General features: G+C 34.5%; 2 pseudogenes; one reads left to right on the forward strand and one right to left on the reverse strand.

The window, feature by feature from the left end:
* Nucleotides 1–201: 201 nt before the first annotated feature.
* LOC131529930 (SLAM family member 6-like) lies at nucleotides 202–4,190 on the forward strand (annotated as a pseudogene).
* Nucleotides 4,191–13,334: 9,144 nt separating this feature from the next.
* Nucleotides 13,335–18,591, reverse strand: LOC131529927 (SLAM family member 9-like; annotated as a pseudogene).
* Between the last annotated feature and the right edge of the window lie 4,555 nt (nucleotides 18,592–23,146).

Below are 23,146 nucleotides of genomic sequence, written 5' to 3' on the forward strand. Positions count from 1 at the left end.
CGTCAAGTCTTGTTCAACTTATTACTGTTATGCACCTGCATTCGTACTGAGGTTTCCTTCCTGTTGAGGTTTCTTTCCTTATATGGCTCTCTAGAAGGAGGGAGAAAGAGGGAGGGAGGGAAGAGAGAGTGTTATACCTGTGGTTCCTCTCAAAAGTTCAAACCTAAGAACTGTCTTCACACCATTGGATTATTCCTCGCTTCTAAACACTTCTATGTGGATATATTTTTGTCCCTGAAGGCATGGAGCATGTTAACTACATCTGAGAATGAAAATGATTCTGTTTATAACGGGACTAGATTATTGTTTAATTGCATTTATTCTTCTCACATGCAAGAGGAAATTATATATGCCTGTTGGAGACAACTTGATATGTGAAGAATGATTCATGAAGCAACTTTATTCTGTCTGCATTTATTGGTCTTGCGTGGTATGTGTTAAATATAATTTTCCTGTTCAGAGTAAAATAGAAATTGCATGTTAAAGGGGTCATATAATGGTACATGCACTTTTACAAGTTGATTGTACTGAAATGTGTGTTAGCAGTGCCTGTACACAACCATCATAAAATGATAAAAATCCATCCAGTGTTTTTTTTTAATCTCCTTATTTGTTTTACCCTGTCTCAAATCAAGCCGTTCGACCGTGTGACGCCACACGGTCGGACGCCCCTCCCACGATGGTTGATTGACAGCAGTGTTTCAACACAGACCCGCCCTTGCTCGTGAGCGAGCTGTCAATCATAGTCCGCGCGTCATTGTTGATATACGCTGGAGCTGTCTATGAGCAGAATGGCGTCTAGCGATTGTGGTGTTCTGTTCTCGGGTGCAATAATGAACACAGCAGTCATTTTGATGTTCCTAAGTCCGAACCGCTGAAGACACAGTGGCTGAGTTTTGCTTTTGAAGGAATATTCCCCACGAGCAACGTCAATGTTTTCATGTTTGCGAATCATTTTTCACCAGACTGCTTTATAAATGAAGGTCAGTATAAAGCTGGTTTTGCTAAGAAGCTGCTCCTGAAAAAGAATCGGTACCAACTATTCGTGTTCCTGCTGAACCTCCAGAAGAAGTGAGTGTAACGTTTAATTAACCTTTATATTAATCTTTATATTAATCTTTGCAAATCGCTAGCACGCTTCACGATGTATGTGGCTAATGTTTACATTCAGGGTACATGCATGTTTTCTATTCTGACGTTCTCAATATAATTAATAATCCCACGTTTATAATGAACAAAACGTTATGGTTATTGTGTTATTACAAACTGTGTACGCAGGTATTAAAGTTAACATGATAACACTACACTAAGCTTACTTTTGTAGATGGTTTATAACGGTGTCTGTTAAGAAGTAATGTAAAAATTTAAATAAATAAAAACAGTTATAACTGCATGAAAATGAATGGTAACACAATACCTGCAAAATACTGTTTACATCCTGCAAATGCATATGATCCAAGACTATAAATACTCTAATTGATGTCTTCTTCGGGCCGTCATCCTGTTCCGGGTCCGACTCGGTTCAATTGATAAGATTGCACAGTATCCTCAGAGACTCCGCTGCCATTCTTCAAAATATACCCTCAACTGTTGTCAAGGCAACACTCCACGTGTGTTGTGTCAAAACGCCCCACAGAACAGAGGCGGGCGAGCAAAGCTCATTAGCATTTAAAACACACGCACTAAAACTGTGTGCTGAAAACAGAGCTGTTTTTGAGCAGGTAAAATGAGTGTTTTCTTACAATACTAATGAGAATTTTTTATTAAAGTATATTACAAACTTTCAATTTAGACCCTAAAGAATCATATTAGCTTGTACAAAAATGGCATTATATGACCCCTTTAAAACTGCTTTCGTGTTTTTCCATCATATATTGTATTTGAATATTAAGTACAGTCTTGTTGAAATGATTAGAACCAATTTTATCCAAGACAGGTTTTTATTTACTGACTGGGACTTTGTTTACATTTCAGGTGTGTTTGGTTCTGATATAGATGAAATTGAGTCAGTATCAGCGACTGAAGGAGATTCTGTCACTCTAAACACTGATGTTACTGAAGTACAGAGAGATGATCATATACTGTGGATGTTTGGACCTAAAGAGACTCGAATAACTGAAATATATAACCAGTTTGTTAATATGTTTGACAGTACTGTGACATTTGGAGACAGACTCCAGATGGACAGTCAAACTGGATCTCTGACCATCAGAAACATCAGAACTGAACACACTGGACTTTATAAACTTGCTGTCATCAGTGGAAAAACCTCATTGAAGAGCTTCTGTGTTACTGTCTATGGTGAGTAACTGATGTCCAGCTCATGATGATCCAAATTGTGATGAAACAAAACACACAAAAAAAAATGAAACAGGGGTCTTCTTGCCAAGGCTGATTTTACTTTATTTATTGATAAGATGACCTGCATGTTTAATGATCTTTAAATATGTCTTAATTAGTAAAATGTCAACAATTGTTCCTGAAATAACATCGTTTTTTTTTCTCCCCCAGCTCATCTGTCCATTCCTGTCATCACCAGAAACTCTTCAAACTGTTTTTCATCATCTAAAAGACCATCAGGTCAGAATTGTTCACTGCTGTGTTCAGTGGTGAATGTGAGTCATGTGACTCTCTCCTGGTTCAAAGGAAACAGTTTATTGTCCAGCATCAGTGTATCTGATCTCAGCATCAGTCTCTCTACCTCTGGAGGTGGAATATCAGGATAAAAACACCTACAGCTGTGTGCTCAACAACCCCATCAGAAACCAGACTCAACATCTGGACAACAGTCAGTACTGTCACACATGTACAGGTACGTCAGCGGTGAAATTAGCGATTGAAATATTGTTCAGAATTATTTTTATGAGCTACTACCTATGTTTTTGTTTTAATGAACTCGTGATCTCTGTAATCTCAGTTTGAGCATTTTGGAGAGTTTTCCTGTTCTGTGTAGTTTAACACCTGCCATTAAAACTCTCTGAGCAAAGAGATAAATCAGTTGAGTGGAGAGATGTTTGATTTACATTTTATTTATATTGTCTCTCTTCACTCTCTAATGTATTGTGTCTTGGTTGATGAAGGTTGAAGTAAGACTCTTTTTCATGAAGTGCTGTTTTGTATTTGTTTATTACAGAACCAAGCCGCCATCTCATATCGCTGATAGTTGCTGCAGTGCTGCTAGCCATAATTGTAGTTTTTGGACTCGTGTTCTGCTGCAGAAGGAACTGTAATGAGGCCAGAGAACAGGGTAAGTATCATTACAAGTGATATGAGTCTTTAAATGTGTTGTGCTTTAATATAATTTTCACCAGTTCAGATTAATAATGTTTTATAGTTTGACTGTTACTAAGTCTTCAAGAAGGCATGCCAAAGGGGAAACGGTGGTGAAAGTTTTGGCAATGAATATCATAATTTGTACCTTCTTGGTGAATTTTCTGTCTGTAGTTTGTTATTCTCACAAAGATTTCTGACCTTCCCCAGTTTTAGTGTGTGTTGCTATAGCAAGCGAATCTTCCTTTTTTCCCTTTTCTAACTTGTACCTGTTTCTGATTCTTACAGAAGCCTGAAGGATCAGATTACTTATGCTGTGGTTATGCTTATGGTTGTCCTGAAAATGCAGTGGTCCTGAAAATCTGTTTTTAGATTTAAAATGCATTTATCAACCTCATTAATAACCAAGTTGTCTGTGATTGTAACACTTTAAATTGACAACTGGACTGAAAAATTAATTCTAGTACTGTGTGAATGTAGTCACAGTATAGACAAGTGTTATAATGAATTCAAAGTGTTTAATACTTTTAATGATCACTGTGGTAGTGTATTAAAATGAAACATGTTTTCTGTTCAACTTCAAAGCACTACCTTCTGCTTGGTGAAGCCACAGAGGCTTATTGTTTATACATGTTAATGTTAACTGAGGCTCAGATGAAATACAACACTTCCCTATTTCTCAGAAAGACTTTTACCTTTAAAGAATGCTAAATAATAACAACTGGAGTTAACAGCTTTTTGTTTGGATTATTGGTTTAATATAGCAGCATATGCTTTTAGTCTTTCTGTTTGCTAAGATTATATGAGCCTACTGTATACTGCAGTCTCCTTAAACAACAAGTGTCAACTGAACTTTCACATTTCAGCATTGATTATGTCATGGATATTGCACTGAATCAAAGCAGACAATCAAATAAACATTTTTTTTCACAAACTTTAAACTTACAAGTGTCAGAATTGTGTTAGTTCATCTAGTTAACACATTAAAACCGGCCGGTTGTTCAGCTTTAACTTTCCCAACACTTTCCTGCACAACTAGACATGTTTCCACGTGTCTGACTTTTCTTCAAAGCATGAACACTGGAATGTTTCTGCCCTCATTCCCTCTGGCAGGCACAGCTGAAAGCTATTCCTATAGGAATCTTGCCTGATTTACTTTGGATATTGTGTGTAAACATACAAAATAGTATGTCAATTTGGTCTTAAATTTGGTTTTAGTATTTACATTGTGATTTTAGTTCGTTAAATCTTTCTTAAAGGTGAAGTGTGCACTTCTCATGTCTCACAACAGTACAAGTAGAGGGATAAAAAGAAGATAAAAACCAATTTGATGAGATTATAAAATAAGCTGCTCATTTTCTTTTCTTTGGCCCTGTAATTTGCGGTCATGTATTGGCTGTTGTGAAAGTACTGATGTAATAGCTGTCATCATCCCAATTTAAAATCCTAAATATTAGGTTAGGTTAGGTTGACTTTATTTGTCTCCCATGGGAGAAATTGTGCTTGGACAAAGGGCGTGCTGCACAATATAACATAAAACATACAACATAGACATAAAGGACATTTTAAACCTATATAGAAAATACTCAAAATGCAATACAATTTAACCAGGTGAACTTAAGTAGATAACACCCCTGCCCTAATCCCCCCAAACCCTCAAAATACATTCCCTTTTGATCATTTAAAAATGTAGCTGACAACGGGATAAATTTATATTTATACCTATTGTACCTGCACAATTGGACCCTAAACCTCCTCTCAGGGTACAGCACATGTGTTTTCTCAGATAAAATACTTCTAGCTTGTCTGCATATAGCCTGCTCAAACAATTCCTGTGGATTAAGGGGACCGGGAGTACCCATAATTTTACCCGCTGTCCTAACTACGCTGGAGATCTGTGCTTTAGATTTAACTGTTAAATTACCAAACCAGCTAGTCATGCCATACCTCAATATCGATTCAATCGCTGCTCTGTAGAAAATCAACATAATATGTTTACAAACACCAAATAATCTAAATCTGCGCAAGAAATGAAGGTGCTGGTGAACTCTGGCACAGACACTTGCCACCTGTGTACGCCAGCCCAAATCGCTATCAATGTGGACTCCAAGATATTTAAATGAGCTCACCTGCTCGATCTCATGGCCATTAATGGCCACAGGGCCATAATCCCCTACTGAGCCAGGGTCCACCAGCATTTCCACAGTCTTTCTTATATTAATCTGCAATTTATGTACATCACACCAGGCCACAAGGTTTTCTACCGCTGCATAATGAGTGTTCAAGTTGGAGTTTTTTGTAAGTAGGCTAAGTAGAACAGTATCATCGGAAAATTTCACTATGTATTGATTTGGCTCCACACTGACACAGTCATTTGTATAGAATGCAAACAAGAATGGTGAAGATACACACCCCTGAGGGGCGCCAGTGCTACTGCTTTGTCAGATAAAGCAGAATTAAACCCCACTTGTTGTGGCCTATCATACAGAAAATAATGGTACCACTTAATTAGAAAAGGATTTACCTTTGCCTGAGCTAACTTTCTAAGAAGAATGTGTGGCTGTATTAAATTAAAAGCTGAACTAAAATCAATAAAAAGTAGTCTGGCATATGCAGTCGGTCATTCAAGATGCTTCAAAATATGATGCATTACTGTTGCAATAGCATCACTTGTACTTCAATTTTTTGTATAAGCAAACTGATATTTATCAAGCAATGGCTCCACATCTGTGCATAACTCTTCTATCATAAGCCTCTCAAATGATTTAAAAACATTTGAAGTGAGTGTCACCGGTCTGTAATCATTATCCTCCTGAGGGCACACCTTTTTGGGTACTGGGATGATAACAGATTTTTTCCACAGCACCGGCACAGTATGAGTGTCTATAGAAAACTGAAATAGTTTATGCCAGGCAGGTGACAACTCCTCAGCAAAGGTTCTTAACACGAACACAGACATATTATCTGGACCTGTGGCTTTGTTAGGGCGTATAGTTTTAAAGACCTTAGTAACAGCATGTGGTTCAATTAAAATTCTGTCCGAGTGTATATCACAAATCACATTATTTAAAACTGCCATACATTCCTTGGCATTGTCATTATCTGTATTAAAGCGCAAGTAGAAATTGTTCAGTTCATTGGCCCTGGCAATTTCATTTAGGGCAGACAGTGACTTCCTTTTTGTGTCCATTTTGGTCATCTGTCTAATTGAGTTACACAATTTCCTTGTATTCGATGTCGACAATTCCTGTTCTGCCCGCTCCTTAAACCAACGCCGAGCCTCTCTCATTTGGAAATTGAGGTCCTTTTGAGCATCACGAACACCTGCCAAGTCACCAGATATAAAGGCCGCTCTCTTTATATAAATATCAAATATCAAACTTGTTTGTTATGCTTGTGTTGATGACGCAATTCCTGCTAAAATGCTTATGGCCTGAAATGTCACCTGGAATAAAATGAATGAACTGTGTCGAGATTTGATCCCGGAACAGAAGGAATAAAAGTGAGGTGAGGTGTGCCTCATTTACATATGTCATGTTATTTACATTCCTGTATTCTGTGATGTATTTGACTGTGCCTTCCAGACTACAATGATAAACGGAAGTAGAACGCCTTATGAAAATCTGTTCATGTTTGTATCCAATCAATTTTGAAAATCTTTGTTCAGTGATAAATTAATATGGATGACAGGAAAAGTACATAAACTATGTATCTGTCCAGTAAACGTTGTGTGTGTATCGGTTCTTTCCCCAACCATGCATACCATTGATGATTGTGAGAGACTAAAAAAACAGTAGTTATTTAATAGAATAAGAAGAGAAAATTAAATATCACATGAATACAATTTCCTGTTGGTCTAGATATAACAAGGTGTTTATATTTGTATTAACATTATTAATTCATATTGAACAGTGAAACTCCAAGGAAAAAATATATTTCAGATTGGCCTTGGTGGATTCAGGGTTATCTCATAGTGTACTTTGTGTCTTACTAGAGAAAGACTGTTTGACACTGTTTTTTTTTTTTTTTTAATATACCATCCTTCCATCCTGCCGTTACTTAACTTGTCAGATCAGTCAGGCGCTTGCCCAATTTTTGACATTGTAACTTGAGCTCTGTGTGTGTTTTTTTTTTTTTGTGCCTTCAATTTATGAAATAATTACCATACAATTATACTATACCATACTAAATTTTTGTGTAGAGCTACTATCATAGACCAGAAAGAGCCATTTCCCAGTACTTGAGTGCATGTCCAAAAAACACTGTTATCCAACAATAGTCGCAGGTTTGGTCATTAGCAACAAAGTTAAACAGTTCAGTGTTTCTCAAAACCATAGTTAATTTTCAACATTTGCAAAGAGCATGCAAATTTGTGTGGTGGGAACTCTCCAGTTTCTTGCTACTATGATTTGAGTAGAAAAAAACAAAAAAAACGGGGAAAAAAACAAACATGGAGTACAACATATGCTATTTTTCTTTCCAAGTTTTCATAATTTTTATTTTACTTCTTTTAGGTTGTGCAGTATTTTTAAAGAGTGTGTATACATATTGTGATGGGCATATTGTTATGGCAGTGGTCGTTATGGAGATGGGAATCATCTGGAGCAGGAACTGTGGAGACTTGATTTCGGATCCTGTGCAGGACATATTATGTATTTGTTTATTATGTATAGTGACTAGATACTGCACTCGTGTGTTACGCACCCATCTAGGGATGAGGTGAAACAAGTAAGGACTTGCGTAGAATTGCATCATAATGAGTTTATTTTAAATTGTGAGTTTAGGTTTGGGAGCTGACCAAGCCAAAATAACAAACAAAACATTTTTGATTTTAAACCTCTACCTTACTTCATCAAAAGAAAAGGAAAGAAAATACAAGTCACTACCCTAACTGCCTAACCCCAAAACAGAGATCAAAAGTTCACAATAAAGAAAAATGGTGTCAGGCTCCCTAATATCCCAATTCTCAATATTTACAAAACTATTTACACATTTCAAAGGGCAATCCAAGGTCAGTGTAAAGGGGTCAAATAAACCAACGCATTCCTTCTGATACAAACACTCAAACAAATAGTACTCAGTCTATAATTCCCCCTTAACACATACAAACTCTCACTATACAATCAAACTCTGCTCATAACAAAAGATGTCTCCTGAGGAGGTGATGACATGATTTTTAAAGTGCTGTGCACCAATCAAGACAGAGCATCAGTGAGCTTGCAGTAACCAATCAGATGATGTTACTAGACAGACACATACAGACATTCACAAAACAACACAGATATAACATAACACAAACCAAAGGGTTGTGACACATGCACATAGCAGGATGCTAGTTTTGTGTTAAAGATGCTGCACGGTAACAATCAGCAGCATATACTAATAACAACATGTATTTTACAGAAAGTTAATTAAGTGCTTCTTGTACAAACTGTGTTGACATTTATAATGTACTGTAATAGAAAATAGCCTGTAGATCTGTGGAGTGCCCTCAGGAAGCAGCTCTATGTTGTAAAAATACACATTTAATCAGAAAATTATAGGCTATATTTTGTCAGAAAGCTATTTTATTAAAATGTTATTTTGTTTAATTTTCAGTATCTTTATGAATATATCTTTATGCATTTATAGAGTTATGTTTACATCTGCGATGTGATGCAAAATTCTCTTTGCAGTTGCACGGACTGTGATATATATTTTCCACAAGTGCTGATTTTTGTTTTTATGAAATATGAGATTGACAAAAGCTATATTACGGGCCAGTGTTTTCGCTAACTAAGTGGGTTAGCTAACTACAGAAGACAACCCAAAAGCTTACAGTGCCTGGTATTCCTATAAGCAGTCTCCCATCCTCCCAACAGTCATTTTGTTTATTATTATTATTATTTTTTTCTATCTTACTATAATCATTTGTCTTTATGAATATATCTTTATGTATCTACAGATTTATGCTTACATCAGCGATGTGATGTGAAATAGGTAATGTTCTCTTTGCAGTTGGACGGACTGCGATATAAATTGGCCACAAGTGCGCAAACTTGGGCCTGTTGATTTTTGTTTACATAAAACATTGTAGATTGACAAAAGATATAGGCTATTATTGTATTTTGCATTGCATTAACTTGATTTTCCAACCTGGTCTCATAAAAATACGTACCTCTGTGCACTTTTTGTGCGACACCATTTTACGTACCTTGCTGCACGTTTCACCGCAGTTTCAAATAGAAATGTCCACTGAGTGGCGCTAAAACACAGGTTCAATATGTGAACACTGGCACATTTTTATTACGTAGATATTGGTACGTATTGCTGTTTTTTCATTACGTTGCTTCAGATACGTATTGCGGCGGTTCAGAATTCAAATATCCGGGGACTGTCGCTAAAGGTTAATGCTCTATCGTGTTGGAAATATGCCCTACACCAACTCCAGCCCTAAACCTACCCGATAGTGTTAACAAATGCAAACCGATATAAAAGCGTTTTAGCTGATGCAACTGTGCCATTTGAACTTCCTTTTACACAGATTTTAACTGCTTTGTCGAACCGTAGTTACACGGGATTCGAACCGGTGCTTCTCTTCTCCTAAGTCCATCTCCGTACTTCGTGAGCTACCGAACAACCTAACACCTATGAAAACACCTTATCACCTGGATGTGTGCGACGCTAATGTTCAAAAACATCAGTTTTCAAATCTCCCAGCATATTAATATTGTTTGAAGTCATAGCATGATATTCTTCAAGTAATTGTGCGAAAATTACGCTTTATTAATCGCAACTCTGTAAATTTGTGTGAAAGTGTTCATTTATTTTGGAAACTGCAGTGATATGTACTTATTGGTACGTATTTCATGTCACGCTAAAAAGAGCACCCAGGTACGTAAATGACATGAGACCAGGTAGCGATTTTCTTGTGTAGGTGAGCTTAAACAGTAGTTTGTTTTTTAAATTTAGAAACACTGGCTCAATTTTGAGAATCATATTAATGAAACCAAAAAGAGCCATTTAAGTGCCATATAAGTTTTAAAACAGATTAACTTTAAATTTAAAATATTTATATTTAAATGTATTTATTTATTGAAAATAAGTGTTTGAATTTAATCACACCTTTTAAGTGTAAGTTTGTGTGTTTTAAGGCACTTCCACAGATAGTCAAATGGCCAGTCAAGGAACTGATGAAAGTCTTATCTCAGTAAATGAATGAATTACAGTAGTATACTGATAAATCAAATGCAGTTTGCTACTGTAAATCTTAATCTGTAAAAACCCTTTGAAATGTCTAACAGTGTATGAGGCTATGGTTGGGTCCTCTGATTTGATCAAAGGTGGCTTGAAATGTTGAGAACCGTTCATTTTCAGAGAACATCTGAAAAGTGTTATTAAACATAGATATTAAACATACAAAAATAAGTCCTTCATTTGCATCATGGCTCAGTGAAAGTGCTTGCTAAATCAGATGAAATGTAAAAACTATAGAGGTCTATAGTTGTTACAGCCCTGCTTACATATAAAAAAATACTTCATAAAACAACAACATAAAACAATACAATATATTTATATTCAAAATAAGTTCATTCCAAAATTAAGGAGCCCTTTACAGGACATTGTGGTGGGAAAAATTCGGGGTGAGTGGAAAAAATTCAGGGTGGGAGGAAAACATTTTTTTCAAATGTTTTGCGTTCTCTCGCAAAACTTTTGCGTTCTCTCGCAAAACCATTTGAGTTCGGACAAACGCTTCCTTTTTACTTTACAGCTTGCAGTGGTTACAGCTCGTATGTTCACAATGAGCGGTTCATAGAGTTTTATTTTGAACTTGGACTCAAATAAATTAATAAGTCAGTGCTTAGCTCAAGGCACGGTTTTTGGACATAATAAAACGCTTAATGTGGCTTAATGTTTTAAAACAGTGACTTGGAGGACCAAATTCGATAATAATAAAAGCTGATACAATTATTAGGCTAATATTAATAACCTTATTAATAATATTACTAAGCAGAATAGCCCAGAATATGAACGCAACGCCCTGCACGTAGCCTAAGCTTTTTCTCCCCCATAAAACGCTTAAGGTAGGCTATAATGAAAATATTATGAATAAGGTTATTAATATAAACCTAACAATTTTATTAGTATTTATTATTATCGAATTTGGTCCTAATGTCACTGTTTTAATACATTAAGCCACATTAAAGCGTTTTAGAATGTCCCAAAACCGTGCCTTGAACTAACCACTGACTGTATTTCTTTATACTTGAGTCAAAGTTCTAAATAAAAACTTTATGAACCGCTCCATTGTGAACATACGAGCTGCATGAACCTTTCTTTATACCCTACCTTAAGCGTTTTCTATGGGGAAGAAAAGGCTTAATGTGCAGGGCGTTGCGTTCATATTCTGCTTTATTAATAGCAATATTATTAATAAGGTTATTAATGTTAGCCTAATAATTTTTATAATTTATTATTATCGAATTTAGTCCTCCAATGTCACTATTTTGAAACATTAAGCCACATTAAGCGTTTTAGAATGTCCCAAAACCGTGCCTCGAAATAAGCACTGACTGTATTACTTTGAGTGCAAGTTCAAAATAAAACTCTGTGAACCGCTCCATTGTGAACATACGAGCTGTAACCACTTCAAGCTGCAAAGTAAACAGGGAGCGTTTGTCCGAACTCAAATATCTTTGCGAGAGAACGCAAAAGTTTTGCGAGGGAACGCAAAGTTTCTCGAGGGAACGCAAAACATTTGAAAAATTTTATTTCCTCCCACCCTGAATTTTTTCCACTCACCCCGAATTTTTCCCACCACAATGTCCTGTAAAGGGCTCCGTACAAAATATATATTTGATACTGAAATAATAAAATACTGTAACAAACATTAAAAATATTTATATGAGATTAAATTAATAAAACATATTGCACTGTTCTATACATTGTACAGAATAATACATTGGTATGACATCATATCCTTCAAAGAAAAAAAGCACTTAAATACGGAAAATTTAATAAAATCTTAACCTTCTGGTGTTGCACGTGTGGCAGTCAAAAATCAGTATTATTATTTTTGTTTGTTTGTTTCGAGTTAAATGAATGTAACATGTTTTAGTTCTTTAATGTTTTTTCTTTAAATTTAATATTTTGATATTTTGTATTTGTAGGGGATTTTACGCTACTAAATTATATGTTTGCAATCAGGTGTTAAATTGGGATTTGTAAATAGGGGCTCTGTGACTTCAGGCTTTCAAGGGGTGCACATATACAAAAGCTTATATCAATTGACAAACTGTAAAACATAAATTGAGAGAACTTCAATTAGTAAGAAAAGGAGAGGTTTTTTGAAAAAGCCTATATTGTTTAAAATGTATAAGGAAAATACACTCATAAGGGCCCTATGAACATTTTTATTTTTTTATTTTAATTTTTAATTTTAATTTTTCTGGACTCTGTTTAATGGTTAAATTAAATTTTATTAATAAAAAAGCAGGTCTAATTAATTGAAATCATAAAAATGTTATTACAAGTTAAACAAAAATCTAAATTTAAAATGTTAAAATGTTTTATTTTTTCTTAAATTCTGTTTCATTCATTCATTCCTTCATTCATTCAGATTCATTTTCCATTTTCCAAAACATTTTTTAAACAAAAATTGGACCATTTTATTTTTTTATTTATTTATTCATGTATTTATTTATTTATTTCAGAAATGATGTGCTATGTAAGCTACTTTAACTTTTCTGATAATCAAATGATGGCATAAAACATTTAATTTATATTTTGATCAAATTAAAATTAAACAAACAGTCGTAAATCTTGAATGCATTGGAGCACAGATTTAAATTTGGTGGTTTCCTGGCTTAGTCTATGCCCTGTCTATGAAACCAGGCCTATGCAATTAAAAGAGTGAAATTAAAAAAAGGTAAGTTTTAAGTTTATTGTCATGAAAAATGCATAAAAATAGTGTGTTCCAAATTTGAGGTCAATATCTCAAAAAAAAAAAATAATAATAAAAAAAAAAAAAAAAAAAAAAAAATATATATATATATATATATATATAATAAAAAATAAGCTTTCAATAAGATTTTGTTTGGGCGCAGTATCAAATGTTTCCACTACATGTTTTGAATCATGACCTTGATTTTGTGTGTGTGTTTATATAGCAAGGGGCAAAACTTTAGCCTAGTTTCCTACCATTCCGAGAAAGAAGAAAATTCTAAAAGAAAAACTAAATTTTGGGGGCAAAAATGAATGAAGAACACCAGAAGGTTAAAGAGATCCATACCACAGACATACCACATTCCACATTCCAGACAGACTGAATGATTGATCTCTCTCTCTCTCTCTCTGACAGAATGGTCTCTCTCTCCTATGGCTGCTCCCATTAGGAGAATGGCCTGTTATTTAATTCTCTTCGTTCATCAGAAGACACTGAGCTCTCTTCACTCAGCCTCCTGTAAGAGAACATAGAAATAATCTTAAAAGAGAAAAGGTCCCACTTTATATTAGGTGACCTTAACTATTATGTACTTACATTTAAATTAATCATTTGGTACAATGCGCTTATTGTGTACATACATGTTTTTACATTGTACTTATATTTTTAAAAATACATATATGTAATTACATCTGTAATTAATATCTGTAATTACATTTATAATTACACTGTTGACCCATCCCTTACACCTTAACCCACCCTTAAACCCATGCCACTAAACCATTCCATTCTGATAGTGTGTATGAATTCTGTAGCATGAATGAACACATTGAGTCATAGCACTTTATTAACATACAAAAAGCACAGGCATAAATATCACTTGAGCAAATAAACACTAATCTGAAAGGCATGGCTTCATATGTGAAGGAAGGATGAAGACCATTTGAAGAGTTCAGATGCAAAAGCCTCTAAGATAATTTCAGACGGCACTTAAAGGCTTTTGCATCTGAACTCTTCATTTGTAAATCTAAAAATAGTAATTAACAAAACAGCTGAGAAAAGAGATACTTGCCTTCCCTTTTCACGCTTTCTATACCAATTCAAACCCTCACGTCCTATAAACAGCAGCAGCAGCAGCAGCAGCAGCAGCACAACCACCACCACTGTCACGAGATATGAACGCTGAGGTATTTCTGTTATGGACAAATAGAAAATAGTAATTAGTGTAACTGGATCCTGCCAGTCCAACTTTCTGAATAAGGGAAAGAGATGAATTGTTCTGCATTTTAATCATCAACTTTAATCATCATCGAAAAAAAAAAAAAAAAAACATTCATTTGGTGCGATATAGTCATTTAAAACAGTAAATAATAAATAAAATACTGACTACTTGTGACATAAATTTTACTTTTAAGTCAATAACAGATCATTTCTGTAAATGATCAGTTGATATCAGCAGCACTGATGTACCTGCACATGTGTGACAGAGTCCACTGTTGTCCAGATGTGTGGTCTGGTTTCTGATGGGATTGTTGATCACACAGCTGTAGGTGTTTTCTCCTGATATTCCACCTCCAGAGGAAGAGAGAGACTGATGCTGAGATCAGACACACTGATGCTGGACAATAAACTGTTTCCTTTGTACCAGGAGAGAGTCACATGACTCAAATTCACAGCTGAACACAGCAGCGAACATCTGGACACGGATGATCCTGATGATGATGAAGAACACTTTGAAGAGTTTCTGGAGATGACAGGAACAGGCAGACGAGCTGGAAAATATGAGGGTATAAAATAAGAAAATAATATTTTAAATTAGATTAATTAAGATTTAAATTAATCTTCTACTTTTTCACTATCTTAAAGGTCACACTACAATGAGAGGCTGTTAATCTTGGTTCATCATAAAATATTGAAGGCTTTTTATTTTCCTTCCAAAACTCTAAATAACACTACCACCACTTTCCTAAACAAAATTGCAAAATGTTCCTGATTCATGAGTTCATCACATGCATTAACAAAAATGCCAATTATTTGATCAAACACTCGAGACAAAATACTTTTTCATGATTTCCCCTTTTTTTTAAGATGATCAGATCAGTGTGTCTTTTCCAGTAACTCTAACAAAAACACAGACAACTCTAACAAAAACAAAAACAAAAAAAAATCTATGTACTAAATATACAAAAATATAGTATTTGACATTTTGATATCAAAAACAGATCTAAAATCGGAAATGTAATAGTGAAATATGCCTGTGTTAACACTGCAACTCCAGATTTTTTTTAAAATAAAACCAGAATAATAAAGGTGTTGTGATTCAAGAAACGGTTGTCAGAACTGCACTATAAAAATTACAGTTATAATGTTTCAGGCACTATAAGATATTGGTATCTATATTTTACAGTTTATGTTATTAAGTAACATAATGATACAAAATCAAAACTCAGGGTAACACACACAACACTAGAATAATCATTACATATTTTCCCTTTTACTATATGTAAAGACAGTAACAGAAATAATTGTTTTACTGTAATCTGTAATGTTTGGCTAAAACTGATTATTTTCTATTTATTTTTTTGAGAAATGTGCACAAGGTAAAATATACTAAAATACTTTACTCACCATAGACAGTAACACTGAATCTCTTGTATGAAGTTCCTCTGTTGCTGATGATCTGTAGTGTATAAAGTCCAGTGTGATCAGTTCTGATGCTTCTGATGGTCAGAGATCCAGTTTGATTGTCCATCTGGAGTCTGTCTCTAAATATTTCATTGGTGTCAAACATACCAATGGTCTGATTTTTGATTTCAGCTATACGAATCTCTAGAGGTCCAAACATCCACAGTATCTGATCATCTCTCAGTACTTCAGTAACATCAGTGTTTAGAGTAACAGAATCTCCCTCAGTGACTGATACTCCTTCATCTGTATCAGTGCCAAACACACCTGAAACACATCAGGAAACAGTTTAAGTTTCTACTTCTACAAAAGACAAAAACCTCTTGCCAGTACCTGGCATAAAATCACCCTCTTGATGTGGGGCTAAAATGCGAACAAAAACTGAGAACACAGGAAAATAGTAAATCATGTCAAAAAGAATTTGCAAATCACCTGAACTACTATGAATGATTTTACAAACTGAGTCACTCAACATCAACACGAATCACTGGCATGATCTTTAAAAGGATTTTTAAAAACAAGGACTTTACTTGACAATTTGTATCCAAAGCCATGTAAAACAGCATAATCGTACACGAAAAAACATTGGAGTAGGATTTACTTGAAAAAAACTTCGAAACAATTTTTCACTCAGAAAAGGCTACTTAATTTACAAAAATTTGTAACATATTATTAAACATAATTATTAGCAGCTTTCTGAGAATTTACTGGGAATTCCCAGTAAATTTTATTGACTCTTTGTTTATAAATTTTACTTAAGTAACGCTCATCACTGTAAAAAAAAAAAAAAAAGATTTACTTCATCTTTCTTTTGCACACATATATTTTAAGTAAAATTTAAGTATTGAATTAAGTAAAATCTGCAAGTTAGTAGACAGTTTGTTATCCTTTTAAGATGATATGTCCACTTAATATAATTATTACCCCAATGAACACAGAGACCTCAATACTTGGTACACCATACACAATGACGGTAACAATTAGTGAATAGTGTATGAGTATGAATGGATCATTTTGAGTAGAAAATGAACTCCAGATGTCACAAAACAGCAAGTTACTTAACCTAACAACAAAAGCAACCATAAAACAATGTAAATACAACTCGAAAACCGAAAAATTTAACATTTTAATTATTCATGCCATAGGAAAAACGGGATCATAACTTTGATATCTACTTAAATACTCCTTGTAAACATAACAAACAATTCCAAGTAAAATATACTTATAAGTTATTATAAATTATGTACTTATACATTTCTACAGGCTTAAATTGAGTACTAATATAGAATTCTTACATTTTTTTTAAATTCTTTTCTGAACTAAATTATTTAATGTAGAAATTACATTTGTTTGTATTTACTTCACCACAAAATAGTTTTTACAGTGATATATAGAACACAAAACCATACACATTTGTGGGGTTCACTTGTCTTCTTGAAAAAAGAAGAGGACAAGGCTACTCAGTATGCAAAGCATTAAATATGCTGAGACATGCGCAGTCATTTTATGAAAATCAGTGAACTCTAATAGCCACATAACCAGAACTGTATATGTCCTTCCTTGTGCTCTTGTTTTGTAAATTTCACCATTTAGTTTGTAGTTCTGTTCCTGTTCTTTTGTTATTGGTTTAATACCAAATCTCATTATCCACCTAATTTTTACAGTGAGATTGGGTGCCATCGTTTGTAATTTGAATGTACGAGGCTTCCGGTGTAACTCGCTTCCAGTTATTTTTAGCTTCCCAAAACAGATCATTAAAATAAGTTGAATATGCTATTGTAAAAACAATTTCTTTTAACAGCCCAAAAACTACACTACCCAAAATCCTCAAAAGAGGAAGTAATGGCCACTGTTTGGACATGACTATGTATTTTTCATACACATTTAAAAAAACAAACAAACAAACAAAAAAACTCTGATGCTCTGATATCACAACATCATAACAAATCTTTCTGAATCAAAAAGTACATGAAAATCGAAAAAGAGACAAAAACAGATAGGTAGTCCAGCCAATCATATGATGACACGATTAGTGACGGTAAGCACGTTGGGGTGTATGTGAAACACGCTTTTGATGTATCACCATGTTGGTTTAAAGAAAAACATGTTCTTTTGTTTTAATTTTTATTATTTTAAGTAGTTTCACAAACTAAAGTATAACCATATCTATGTTGCTGTAACAGATTACAAAGCTGATTGGCATGCAAAATACTAACAAGTTATAACACCAACTTACTTGGTGACTTCGTATACTGCAAAACAAGGAAACAATCTTAACAGTGTTTACTTGTTCTTATAGTATTTTAGAAAAGTTAAGGTAAATGGGAAGAACTGTCAAAGGAGTGTGATTAAAAGCAGTTTGATGCTTTAAAGTAGCTAATAGCTGTATCTGCTACATTGCGGCGTTGTGATTGCATGCCATAAAACATTATACAGAGCTTCACATGTTTCCCTCATTCTATAATATGCTCACAGACACATCAAATTCAATATATGTTGAGTGTCTGGATCAAAAGACAGTTGAATAAGTAACAATGTACTGACTGTTGAAAATATTGCATGTTTTCAGAATCAAAGCTCTAATGTAGAATCATAAAAACAAAGCAAGGTCAACTTACCACCTAATAAGCACAGACTAAACAAAAGCCAATGCTTCATTTTCAGAGAAAGAGTGTCCAACGGAAAAGCAAGTCTGCTCTTCATCAAATCACGCATCGATCTACACAGCCCGTTATGCAACCTAGTAAAACAGGTTTTGAAGTGATACATAATATGCCCCACTGAAACAAATGAAGCAATTACTGTTTACATAGAAGACAAAGTGGGCTTTCAATGTTCTAGCAAGTCTGGTTGATCTGGTTGATATCAAAGATGCATATCAATATTTTCAGATTTTCAGATCAAAGTGATAACATTTTGTTGCAAAAATGAGTACACCTTCCTGAAAGTTAAAGCTTACCCCAAAAGGTGCATATAAGTACTTTATTGAGTGTACATATGTATTAATAACTAAATGGTACATATTTGTATCTTTTGAAAAGCACTGATCTATTTCTCTATTATAGATCAGTAGGTTGGAGGAAATAAGAGAAAAGTTTACAAACAAACTGAAGGCACAGTATAAAGATTTTCCTGTTAACACCATCTTAAAAATATATGAAAAGGACAGTGTTTTACAAGATGGACTGTAAAATCCCATTTTCAAAGTTGGAGGTTATTACTTTTTAAGAGTACCATAAAGACTGGTGGCTCAGGTCACAGCCAGGAATTATCTAAAATTATAATTATATGTTGAACGGCTACAACTAATAATGTCTCTTTGTAAAAGGAGGTGTAAATTGATATCATGCAATGGACAAAATACATGCATAATTAAAGGCACAGTATGAACATTTCTTGGCTAATGGTTGGATATTCAAAACAACAATGGCATAGCTTGATGACGCTGTGAAGGAGCGGGGAATTATGGCAGTTGTTGTCTTCACCACTACAGCCGATGGAAATCAATCAGACAGGAATCATAAATCATGTTCATGGATGAGATAAAGAAATGAAATAAAGTTGTATAACTGTTGTGTTTGATCACATGATTTTATTACGTTCTAATGAATTAGTCGAAAATAACGTAAGGATGGAAATTTACAGGGAAACCATTAAAAATGGAATTGTTTGCCCTATTACCATGCTTTGTGTTTGTGAACTGTGTTTATGAAGTGACAAAACATGATTGTTTATCCACACAAGAATGTACTGTAGAAACTACTGTAGTTAAAGCGCAATAAACTAATTTAGCCTTTTCCAAGCACCATTTTTATAAAATATAGATTTCTGGCAACAGATACTCTGGTCTCATGAGGCCAAGTCAATCATTTTCGATCTAACTGCATCAAAAAAAGTATAATTCTAAAGGAGAATGAGAACAGTGAGTATGTGATAGGCTGTGAATTAAAAGGTCTTGTTTAGTCCCGGTTTTCACCCAGTTCTTTCCCTTTATTCTGTATAGACTTCATTTCCCATTATTCCATTCATACACCTGTTAACTGTTATTATAATGCACATTGACGGTATCACCAGCTCATCAAGGATTTTGTTTAATCACAGCACAGCACACACCACGTCTTTGCATAGACTTGTCTTTAACTCTATAAGCACTGACTCATTTAAATGTATTGGAATCCTTAACTGTTGTTTGCTATTAGAAACCTGTCGTCATCTTCTGTCTGCTCGTCCTGTTCATCACCCCGCTACTCATCCATCAGCATCTGCAATGCAAAAACTGGTATTTTAAATGAATTAACATACTAAATAATATACTAACATATACAATGGCGGCTTCTTTTTAATTTAAAATTTAACTTTTAATTTAACTTTTATTTATTTATTCATTCATTCATTTATTTATTTATTAAGCATTCTATACACAATTTAATGTTGTTTGCATGTACTTAATATAGCTGATAGACCCTGATTTCAAAGGAAAGACTCGACTTGATATTCATTGTATTGCATTAACAGAAAGTCCTTTACTATATGTCATTCTAGTATTTAAAGGTGCTGTATGTAGGATTTTGACTCTACTAAAGCATAAAAATACCATAATATGTTTGCAGATATTTAAGAAACATGCTAAATTAACATACTTGTTTATCTGAAAAACAATTCTACACTCAGTTATTCTCCTTTGAAAATGTGCATTCCGGCCCCGGCATGTCTGTGTTTGTTATGGTTTGTGAAACTCGCCCACTGCCAGTTTACCCAAATGTATTTTGGCACCCCGGGTTGCCAGTTGGCGGAAAACACAGCGTATTTAATTTAATTAATCGGCATGTGCGCTCGTTTCTGTTGGTGTCCTTAATCTGGCAACCTGCATGTGCGTCAAGTCTGTGGAGGAAAGGCCGGGTGAAAAAAAACCTCTCCAATATTATGAATTTGGACCGCAATCCTGTCAATCCTACATACAGCACCTTTAATTATGAGGAGGAGTCTAGCCTACTATGAAGGATTGGTATGAAGGACACAGCCTTGCTAGATGCAGCCGTCCAGCTGAGAAACACCCCATAATAACTCACTCCAGCTAAAACACATTTAACAAACCAATTGCAAATATTTGTTACTGAAAGTGTAATCTATTAAATGCAATGAACAAATTATCATATAACATTAAATATTAATTTCCTGTGTGATATTTTGTAATATATATATATATATATATATAGACAAGACCAAAGTTTGGTTGAGCCTCCTCTTTCTACTTTGGAAAAATATTACACTTAACTGTTTGAAAGGTAGAGGCCAGGTATCGGTGTTATACAGTATAAACAGTTTGTGGCCAAATCTAAAGAATCATTTAATGACAGACTTCAAGCATGGGGTTTCTGACCTGCAGGCTGATATAACTGAGAAAGAGTGGCAAATAGCATGTTTAAAAGCCCAAACTCAGATAATGACTATACCATTTGAGACTGCTTCAGTATAAATGGTTGAGTAGACAATATATCACTTCAGTTAAGTTACATCACTTCAACCCGAATATTCCTGATAATGTAAACAAGAAAAGGGAAATTTATTCCATTATATGTGGGAATGTACTAAAGTTAATTGTTTTTGGGTTAAAATATTGAATATTATAAGTCAAATCATTGGTAAAGTAATTCCTCTTGATCCCAGGTGTATATTACATATTAGTCCTCTGAACTTTAAAATTGCCAAACATGAAAGATTGTTGTTAATTCTTTGTTTGCTGGAAGCTAAACGTGTAATTGCATGTTCTGACGTGTCTCAATGGATAAAGGGGATGACCTCATGCCTTGCCTTAGAAAAGATTACATACTTTTTGAAAAACTGTATTTTGGTCCATCTGGAAAGTGTTCTATGACTTTTTGGAGAGTCTAGATGGAGACTCTTTTGTGGAATTGATGGACATCGAAAGTATATAGACAAGTATGTGTCACGGATCAGTCAGGCCCTACACCCCACCAATCACAGTGTTCCACATCACCAGAATATTAATCATGCTCACCTGCACACAATCACATCAGCAATCAACACCAGTATTTATACCCTCACGTCACACACACCTATGTCCGGTCTTGTTTATACAAGGTGGACTCCTTCCTTGGAAGACCTGCTCTTCAAGATATCCTTTGTATGAGCATACTTACCGTTTGTGCCTCACCTTTTGTCTCTGCATCCTTGTGTTGTCCACTCCTCCCAGAACTTCTGTCGTCTGAGTGTGTGTGTGCCGTTGTGGAACCCCTCGTCTCGTCATCCCGACTGCCCTGTGTAAGAGAACGCAGTTACTATCATCCTCATTCGCCCGGAGGCATTCTCAAGATCAACTACTCACCTCAGATCACCTACTCACTTCTCTGCTTGGCTCAACCTGTTCAATAAACACCATTTCTGATTACAACTTACCTCAGTGTGCGGCCCTAACTGTAACAGTATGTTATTGCTGTATTAATTTTTTTTTAATTATTACTTATTTTAAGGCTATTGAGTTATTGTTGAGTTCATTTATGAATTATTATTTATTTTTTAATTCAGTTATAATGAAATATTGAACTGTTGTCTTAACCTTTATGATTGAAAATTGTTGTTAAATATATAAATGTTTTTTTTATGAAATATGTTTGTCGGAACTTATGTTTTTTTTTTTCTTGAAGATTTGTGACTTTTTCTCATTTAGGGTCATGAACATGCATGGAAAGTTTCAACAAGCTGATGTGTTTTGACATGTCCACAATTTTTGTTACGTTCGTACTGTTCCCGGGTCAATTTGACTCGCCTGTTTTAATGTTCTAAGGCAACTCTATAGACCCAAAATAATATTTATTGGTTATATTTCATTGTTTTAGTTTTTTACTATCCTATGAAGCTAAAAAAAAAAAAAAAAAGCTTTTCCCCGCTCATTTCAATACAGAAAAATATTTTGTCAGCCACAGATGGTAAAAATTAGCTATCTTTTTTTTTTTTCAATCTATCTGAAATACTATTTAACTCATGTTGTTTTTCTTGAAATTTTGTTACTTTTTCATTTAGGATCATGAACATACATACACAGTTTCAACACACTGGTGTTGTGAAATGTACATACAGAAATTTGTATACGTTTGTGATGCTATTATTTTATCAATTTGACCCGCATAGACAGCCATTCAAAAGCAACTTACAGACACAAAATAACAAATTCCTTTGTTGTATGTCAGAGCTCCTCAACTCTAGTCCTGAAGTGCCTCCTAGTGTCAGTGTCTAGATCAGTTCAACAAC

The sequence above is a fragment of the Onychostoma macrolepis genome, chromosome 22 (genome assembly GCF_012432095.1).
Source record: "Onychostoma macrolepis isolate SWU-2019 chromosome 22, ASM1243209v1, whole genome shotgun sequence".
Classification (NCBI taxonomy): Eukaryota; Metazoa; Chordata; class Actinopteri; order Cypriniformes; family Cyprinidae; genus Onychostoma; species Onychostoma macrolepis.